Below are 10235 nucleotides of genomic sequence, written 5' to 3' on the forward strand. Positions count from 1 at the left end.
CTCATCCACCAGGCAGGTCACCTGATCATAAAAGGAGATCAGGTTGGTCAGAGAGGACTTGCCATTCCTAAACCCATGCTGGCTGGATCTGATCCCTTGTCCATCCTGTAGGTGTTGTGTGATTGCACTTAGGATGATCTGCTCCATAACCTTGCCAGGCACTGAGGTCAGGCTGACAGGCCTGTAGTTGCCCAAGTCCTCCTTGCAGCCCTTTTTATGGATGGGTGTGACATTCACCAGCTTCCAATCCTCTGGGACCTCCCCAGTGAGCCAGGACTGTTGGTAAATGATGGAGAGCAGCTTGGTGAGTTCTTCCTCCAGCTCCCTCATCACCCTAGGATGGATCCCATCTGATCCCATTGTGAGATTTGTGAGGATCCAAGTGGCTCAGCAGATGACTGTTTCCTCCTGGATTACAGGGGGGCTATCCAGCTTCTTATCTCTTTCTACAAGCTCCAGAAGCCAGCTGTCCTCAGGACAACCTGTCTTGCTGTTGAAAACTGAGGTAAAGAAGGTGTTAAATACCTCAGCCTTTTCTTCATCTTTGATAACTATGTTCCCACCCATGTCTAATAAAGAATGGAGGTTTTCCTTGCCCCTCCTTTTGCTATTGATGTATCTGTAGAAAGACTTTTCAGTATCCTTAACAGAAGTGGCAAGATTGAGTTCAAATTGTGCCTTCATCTCTCTAATTTTCTTTCTACATGACCTAACTATATTCCTAAACTCTTCCTGAGTAGCCAGACCTTTTTTCCATAATCGGTAGGATCTCTTTTTTACCCCAATTTCCTTCAAAATCTCCCCGTTCAGGCAGACCGGTCGTCTTCCCCACTGGCTCGCTTTTCGGCACACTGGGACAGCCTGCTCCTGTGCATTCAAGACTTCCTTCTTGAAGCATGTCCATCCCTCCTGGACCCCTTTGTTTTCAAGCGTTGTTTTCCAGGGTACACTCCGAACTAGTCTTCTGAACAGGCTGAAATCTGCCCCCCGGAAGTCCAGCTTAGAGGTTTTATTGATGGCCCTCCTTGCATCCCTGAGCATTGAAAACTCTATTATTTCATGGTCACTGTGCCCCAGACGGCCTCCGACCACCACATGTCCCACCAGCCCCTCTCTGTTCGTGAATAGCAGGTCTAGCAGGGCCCCATCCCTGGTAGGCTCATTTAGCAGGAGCAGGAAATTGTCCTCTATATGCTCTAGGAATCTCCTAGACTGCCTCTTCTCCGCTGTGTGGAGTTCCCAGCAGACATCCAGCAGATTAAAGTCACCCATGAGAACAAGGGCTGGCGATTTTGAGACATCTGCCAGCTGCTTGTAGAATAATTCATCACCCTCATCATCCTGGTTGGGTGGTCTATAACAGACTCCCACCAGGATATCAGCCTTGTTGGCCTTCCCCCTGACTTTGATCCACAGGCACTCAACCTTATTGTTACTGACTTCAAGTTCCACAGAGTCAAGAGACTCTCTAACATTTAGAGCCACCCCTCCACCTCTGCTACCTTGTCTATCCCTTCCAAAGAGCCTGTAGCCACCCATGGCAGCACTCCAGTCATGCAAGTCATCCCACTACATTTCCATGATGGTGACTACAGCACAGCTTTCCTGCTGTACGATGGCTTCCAACTCCTATTGTCTGTCACCCACACTGCGTGCATTGGTGTACATGCACTTCAGCTGGGCTGCTGATTTCACTCTTAACTCGGGCTTTCCACCCTTAGGCTCCTCTCTGGAGAGCCTGGTTTCAACCCCTTCCCCTTTCAAATCTAGTTTAAAGCCCTCCTGATCAGCCCAGACAATTTATGGGCTAGAGTCCTTTTGCCCTTGCTAGATAGATGAAGCCCATCTGATTTGAAGAGACTAGGTACCATGGCATTTGCCCCATGGTCAAAAAAACTAAAATTCTGCTGGTGGCACCGATCCCTTAGCCACCTATTGATGAGTTTCCTACTCCTCTCCTCATTCATCCCTGCTACTGCAGGAACTGAGATGAACAACACCTGTGCTCCTCTCCCATTAACTAATCGACCCAGTGCCTTGAAGTCCTTTTTAATCACCCTGGTACTTCTTGCATTCATGTCATTAATGTCATTGCTGCCAACCTGGACTACCAACAGTGGATAATAATCTGAGGGCTGGATTAGCTCAGGGAGTGTCCCACTAATATCCCTCACCCAGGCCCTAGGAAGGCAGCAGACCTCCCTGTGGGATGGATCTGGTTGACATACAGGGCCCTCAGTTCCCCTCAGAAGGGAGTCACCAACTACAACTACCCCTTTTTTTTTTTTTTTTTTTTTTTTTTTTTTAATAGCTGTGGTTGCAATCCATCTGGTAAATGGGGTGCAACCAGGAGACCCTCCAAACAGATCTTCCTCTTGACTGTCCTCTACCTGACTCTCTGGGTCCAGGGCCTCATACCTGTTCTTTAAGGGCACTGTGGGAGGTGATGGGGGGTCGGGAGAGGATTCTTTTACCTCTCTGGTCAGGGACCTGTCTCCATTTCCCCCCATCTATTTGGTTTGCTCCATCTGCCTGATGGCAGGAGGGGCAGGGCTTCACCATCTCCTGCTGGACTTCTTTTGGGGGGGGAGGGGTGTGACTCCACCAGTCTATTTCCCTTTCACTGTCCCTAATGCTTCTTAGCCTCTCTACCTCTTCGTTGAGCTCTGCCGTCAGGCACAGCAAATCATTCACCTGCTCGCATCGCACACAGATGACACTCACACTGTCCTCTGGTACTCATGCTCTGATCTGCATTAGAAAAAGTCCTCTTTCAAGATAGTATAAAAATTAACAAAACAGAAAATTCTCTTTGAGATCAAAGTAATCTCTTAAGTTCAGATCAAGTGTTTTAAATTTACTATTGTTGTTGTAATTATAATTGTCATTGTTATTATTTAACAGTGTAAGTGTTGGTTTTAATTTAAGTGAGGTGAGAGAAAAAAAGTCATCTACATCTGGTAGATATAGAATAAAAACTACCCATATTATTGTATTGTGTATTTAGATGTAGAAATATAGTTACTACGTATTAGTATAGTGCATATATATATATCATACCACAATGTACCTGCCAATTGGATGGAGTAGTGGTTTTCCCAATAAAGAATTGAAATCAATGTCTATCATAGAAAGCAACAAAATGTGTTAACATTGTCGCGTGGAGTCTTTATATAATAAAGAAATGGAGTCTGCTCCCCATTGAGGTGGTGATTAGAGAGACTTTATTTCAAACGCGGTACTGTTTTTATCTTAAAACCATGTGACCTTGTGACCAATGACATTATCAATTCCGGCGCATGTCCCCTGGGCTTCCCTGCCCTGGTGCATCCCCTGCACCCCTGGACAGGCCTCCTACATAACATCTTCGGTTGTAATTGTCCCTTTCTCATCTCATGTCTACATCTCATGTTGCCATATTCAGTTGTCAACTAAGTTGCAAATGCAGAAAACAAAATACTGTCCCTATTCACTATTTATTGTTTTCATTTCCCATTTTGTTATTTTCAGTTGGAAATCTATTCAGAACTTTTACTACACAATATTAGAACATTAAAATGATGCAACTATTTGAAATAAGAGAAATTATCTCTCCTGTCATTATTACAAATGTACTTACACTTCTTCTTTAATTGTATTTCTAACCAAAGGTTAGAATAGGTTATCTAATGTGACTGTCTGGCCTTAAAAACTGAAAAACATATAAGACATGGGACTTTCTGTCTCAAAACATCTAGTAGCCTCCGGTGCCATACCTATACATTTATTTAAGAATCTAAGGAAGCAAAAAGCTGCCTGTGTGGTTAGAAAACTTGAAAACATATTTTTCCCAAAGCATTTCTGTAAATCTGCCCCAAGGCAAAGGAAAGATATTCACTATACAAGAACATGTGTTAGCTAAACATCTTACTGGCTTCTGATGGGGATGAATCAGTGTTTTGTGAAAATTGTGATCACAGCACCTCATTCACTCATTCTTTCTCTACAAGTAGAAATTACAGAGCCAGACTGTCTCACAGGATATAATCTTTTTTTTTTTTTTAACTCAGAGTGTTTTTTAACAACATGTATCAAGCAGGCAGTTCTAGAAATAAAGTAAAATGTGTCCTGAAATATTCAAACGATCAAGCAACAAAACCTGAAGCATTTATTTATCTTACAGAACACTTGACACAAGAATAAACACCATCAGCAACCCCAAATGCTGAACAACTTCTCTGTGATTGCTCTATTCAAAAACAGTTGCACTCCAAGTCACAGGATCTGCATTATCACAATTATATGAACATCATCAGGATCTGTGCTGGAACCTGTGCTGCCTTTCATAACCCTGCACAATTCAAGTTACCTGTAAAATATGATGTTGCTAAATTGTCAACATTTTACCAGGGAAGAAGCAAGGAAATAGGGAATCAGGATTTCAAGTGTAAATCCGCAGAGCTTGAAACACATCACAGTATGCCACAGAATGTATGACAAAAGCCTGTTGTGACCAAACACCTACAGTTTTCACAGTGGAAAAATTTACTGTCGATCCATCAGAATTGAAACTGCTTTGTTCACTCAAATTTTCTTCACAGGTTAGGGCTTTTTTCACAGTCATGACACAGTCCCAGAGGAATATGTAATGGACTCTTCAAATTTTTTAGGCCTACATCAGCTTGTTCTTGAAGGCGGGAGTCCTAAGTAATACCAATTTTGTGGTTAACTGTTGCAAAATCATGAAAATGCTTCTTTTTTTTGTAAGAAGAAAATAAAAGAAATCAAGAAAAACAGGGGAGATAAATGCAGAAATGTCAGACAGAATGCTTTTGCAGCAAGAGGCTTTTCCTAAAATGGCTTTAATGAAAGTTCAAGCCTTCTACAGTTGGTGGCTTTCAGTATGCAAAGCCACTGATAACCACTTTATCAGCTAATTCTTTAGCTTGTAAAATGCACTTTCAGTGAAAAGTAGTACATGACCAGTTTGTTAGCCTGCAAAAATCCATCACAAGCTTGTAAAAGCTGTCCACTCCCTGGTGATCGATAGACTCAAGTGTGTTGTTTACAGAGAAGCCAAGTAGGTGTCCATGTTGGGGCAGAAGGGCTGAGTGGTAAAGATATAAAATTAGGAAGGATTTACTCCAGCTTCCCTTTGCTATCACTTCATTATTATTCAGTCATTATTTTATGGTCCATGTCAGTATATATTTTCCTGGTTTCATATTTTGTAAAGCATAAACTGGAAAGAAACTAACTTAGAAAACTTTAAAAAAGGAAATGCAGTCTGAAAATGACACACTTTTAAAGCCATGCACTTGGTCCTGTCTTTCCTGGTAATGCCTGTAACTAGTTTTTGTTATTAAACAGTGAAAAAAATTAGTCACAATGTGTGTGCCAAATTTAACAAATATTTCAGAACAATACATTTTGTGGGTCACACAGGTTGCATCTTAAATTTTCATCTGTGTATAGTTGCCTAAAAAAGGTGAATTTCTTCTCTGAATCATATCTTTCTTCATATGTCTCACTCAATTTATTGTGTACAATCTCTGTATAAATGCCATGTAAACTCATTCTGTAGGAACCTTCTCCTGCAGAGGAGGAAAAAAATCATAATTTTTTAAATAAAATCCCTACTGCTGCCACTTTTAGGATGTTATTTTTGAAGTATGTTATAATATGATTGCAAGTCCAGAGTTATACTGTGTTGACTTCAGAAAATGAAAATAAAATTTAAGCAATGTATGCAATGACCAGATGGCAGTAAGGATTTGGGAAAAGACTTGTAAAAGGTGAAGTGTCTGTATTGGCTGACCAAGATACTTGAAAATATTGCTCAGTCAGAGGAAACTGAAAATTCTAAGAGAAAACAGAGAACAAAAAAGCCAGAACAGAGCACCTTTAATTAAACCGATTGCCTGAGGAGTGTGAGAATGGTGTTTATCCAAGTGTGTCCCTTTGACTTGAAGTATTATAAAAATTCTTCACTTCTGAAGCAGAAGAGGTCTGAGGCTGAATAGAGAATGGAAAGAAACTATGAAAGTTCCCACAACTGCTTACATGAGGGTGAAATGTCCTCCACAGACGGTGTGTCATTCCAGGGCAATTCAACATGCTTAGGATAGGTAAATATGGAAACAAAGCTTCTAATTTAAAGAAAAAAAAGTTAATGTCATAAAATGCATAAGCAGTATATTTAAATTGCATTTTCATATCCTAATGTGTTGGGAAAAGTATAACAGTTTCACTCTCTCTTACAAGTTTTCTTTGCAGCTGGTTACCCTTTCATGACGAAGATTAAGTATCATCTGACTGCCTTCTCAGAGAGTAAAAAACCCATAATTTTAAACATCTCCAAAACTTCAGGAAATACTGTAAAATACTGATTGAAACATCCTGGCTGTAGAAGAAACCTTGATCTGCAAGACCATATGGAAGGAATACCTGCAGGACACTGAACAAAGTGAGCTGCACAGAACTCAAATTAAATTTAGCTTAATATAGATATATGTGACATACATGAAACCAATTGGATTTAGTCCTCTTAGCCGCTGCTTGCATGTCTTTATAATTTTGCCCCCATTTTTGTGGTAGTGTTAACATTACATCTCTCATCTTTTCTTAAGAAGTTGTCTGCAAAGTATATTACATGTGAAGGTTTTGAGGCTTGAACTTTTGCTCTCTGGAAAGAAATTAGGAAGAAGATTATAGATATTGAAAATATTATCTCTTTGGGTTTCAGTGATGTTTTAGTCCAACAAAGACATAACATTTTCTTAACAACCTGACCTTGCTAACTATAAATGTGGGGACTAATTTTTATGCTGGTGTCATTCCATTGAACAAAGTGTAAATTCTTAAATTCTAAAGTATATGTAATGACTCTCTGGAGGACAGACTCTCTGCCTTCTAACACAGTGCTGTACAAGTCTCAGGAGTTTCAAGGGACTTCTGCCCATCCAGAGGCATGGAACAAACAAATGAAGCACAAGTAAAAAAAGTACAATGTGTTGAACACCTTTTACAACACAGCATGTGTTGACAATGCTGTGTCAAGTGGTTTCTCACAAACTGGTCTCCTACTGGAGGGTTTGATGCTTATCTGGAGTATCAGATGATTCTGTTCTACCAAGATAGAATTGCCAGGTACCTAAAGCCACTAATTCATACGATTTCAATACGAGGTACCTATCCAGGTTTCATAAGTCGGGCAGTTTTTATTATATTTCATAATATTCAGAGAAAGAACATCAAAGGTTTTGGAAACAAAATTAATTATGATTGTTCTAAGGAATTTACTCATCCTTTAACTTGAGTACTCTTGAGTACTTATCCTAACAGAGATCAAAAAGCCTTGACCAACAAACAAGCAAAAAGCTGACAGTGTTGCCCCACTTTCTTCTCTGCTAGTGATCACAGCAGAATTGTATCCTACACACTGGGCTGCAAGGCAGCAGAGCTAGAAAAAGATGTGGCCCTAGTGCCAGAGGAAGAAGTTCATGTCAAGTGGCAGCAATGATAAAAGCAGGAAACACGAGCAGGGCATGAATGGGAGTGATGAGAGTGAATAAAAGCATTTGTTCTCTTCCTTGATCCAGCAAGTCTATGTAACCCAGACTGCCACTAATCCACAAGGCTTCAGAAAATTAGATACATATCAAGAACCTTCTGACAGTTTAGCGACATCTTGTACAATTATTCTTCCAGAGTAGTGACCCTGCATAAAAGCACATCAAATCCTTCCCCTTATTCAGTTATGTTGGCATCTTGTGCTTCATCAGAGCAGCAGCAAAACTCTGCTTTTGTGCTAATGAAGTCTCTCTCTCAGTAAAACCTTCCCATGGTTTTGATAAGAGTAGAAAATAAAACCTGATTCATGGCATAAGTATAGATGCCTAAAGATAGCCCCGGGTTTGATTTAGAATGACCTGAAGTGAAAGTCAAGAAATCACAAGGATTAAAAAGTAAGATAAAAAGAGAAATAATGAGAAAAAAAAAAAAAAAGAAAGACAGAAAGTAGAAACTTGTAAGGAGCTTGCCAAGATTCATTGCTTCTTGGTGATACTTGAAGCATTATGTGGTTATTCAAGGGATTGAAGAAAATTGAGTCTGCACATACACATATACCCTGCTGTCCTCCTTAGCTTCCTAAGGCTGAGAGAACTGAGTCATGTGAGACTAAAGAAGAACTACTTGCCTTCAGCAAGGTCTGCAGTCAGTACAGATGAGGCATGTTAAACAGACCCTGGTTTTCCCTGGCTGCTGTTGTGGCCCTGTCCTGAATGCTGAGCACAAAGTCAGTTTGGCTTCTCCTTTCCTTCCCATTGTGGTGTTGGTGTCCATTGCCCAGATATTACACGGCACAGCTGAAAGGCTACATGGCATATTTTTTTTGCCATCAATGCTTGTCACTACCTTCAAAAATAGCAATCTCTAGCCAGATCTTTTCCCCTGTTTCTGTACCATTCATATTAACATCTGAACAGGGACACCCATGAATTACTGTGTGTTTTTGACAAGGATGCCATAACTATGGAGGTGGAAATGATGGAAAGAACATCTTGGGTCAGGAAATAAAATCCTATAATCCCAATAGTAAATTACATCAAGTTCTATCCTACAGTCACCAAGTTTTCTGTCCTCAGCTCTTTTAAGAAAGCTATTCTGTGACCTTTTTTGACAATTAGAAATCATTTTCTAAATTGCATCCTAAACTTTTTAATAGCTAGTTGATACCCATTTGTTCTTGTGCCAATAGTATTCTTCATAATTGTCCTGCCCTCCTTCCTTCTCTCCTCACCTAATTAATATGTTAGAGAGAAAATGCTGAGAATGTGCCAAATCCCTTCATGCTGAAAATAAGATTTCCCTGGTTTTTTTTTCATTTTTTTCAGACTCAGTGTGTCCTGGAATCCCTCATTGAGTTGCTTACTGTTAGCTTGCCCTTTATCATCAGTAATGCTCCCTTGGGTCTTCTTTCTGTCTAGAGGTGTGATGAGACAGAATGGAAATTGGAAGGTGGGTGAGCTCTGGCAACTTCAAAAATGTAAAAGGACTTGTAATATATGGGTCAGAATGGGGCCAGAGAAGGAACAGCATTTCTCTTCTGAGGTATTCTTCCCTTCCCACCTTCATGAAACTTCTTGGCAATGTTTGTGCTCATCCAGAGTCTTGAGTCTTACAAATGACAGCCTTCAAGATTTTCAAAATCTTTCTTTCTTGTCCTTTCCCTAATTGAAATCTTGCTGGCTCTTGGAAGGCTAGTGAGGGTGGGATAGACATAATTAGCTCAACTCATCAGCTGTGGTATTGTGTGCAAGGGACAGGCAGACTGTCATTTACAGTACAGCTGACAGCTCTCCATCTGCACTGAGTCTGAGTCAGATGAAATCTGCATTGATACAGAAGTCAGACTAAGAGGGAAAGAGAACAGCATATGACCTGACATTTAAAGAAAACAGTGTCTGGGCATGCAGATCTGCCTTATTTCAGCTAAGTTTAGGCCCAAATAAATTATTATTCTTGGCATGGGCATCACTTAATGATGTATAACAAGTATATGCATTCTGCCAGTTTCCATGGGTGCTGTATGGAAACATCTACCTCTTTTCTCTGGAACATTGCAGAGGCAGCCAAAGAGCCTGAGTCATGATGGGGGGTGCCATTGAAAAGTTTTATTTTCACTACAACACATTTTTGAATATAAGGCTTAACATTCTCTGTTCTAATGCTCAAAACAGAAATCACAGTCTACTACTGTCCCTTGGCCTGTTAGCCCTTGATTCCTGTAGTACCTTTTATGCCATGCCACGGGCTGGTGTGGTCAGGTGCCAGTGAGATATTTGATTTTTTTTTTTGTTTTCTTATTTGATTATGTTTCTAGATTGATGTGTGAACTGAACTAGCTGAACATACCCACAGCAGTAGTTGGCATCAATTCAAGGAAAGCAGCATGGAGCTGAAGGAGGGCTGAAAGGGGATGCATTTGGGCAATATCTCAGTTGTAAGCCAAATAATAGGTCCTGTGAAACCGTGCTTATGGGTTCTGAGTTCACTTTAGATATGGTCCTTGCTCTGTGCTTCGTTTCTTCATCTACAGGAAAAGTGACAAGCTCTTTCCCTCTTCAAAGGAATGCTGTGAGAATCAGGGAGCATTAACTGATTGGATACGATGAGGATGGAATTTAAATGTCCATGAGAAAGAGAGAAGAATGCAGAGAATTAGTGACTCTTTGTCCTACAACACCAAGTTA

This window comes from Lepidothrix coronata, unplaced genomic scaffold, assembly GCF_001604755.1.
Source record: "Lepidothrix coronata isolate B3197 unplaced genomic scaffold, Lepidothrix_coronata-1.0 Scaffold314, whole genome shotgun sequence".
Taxonomy (NCBI): Eukaryota; Metazoa; Chordata; class Aves; order Passeriformes; family Pipridae; genus Lepidothrix; species Lepidothrix coronata.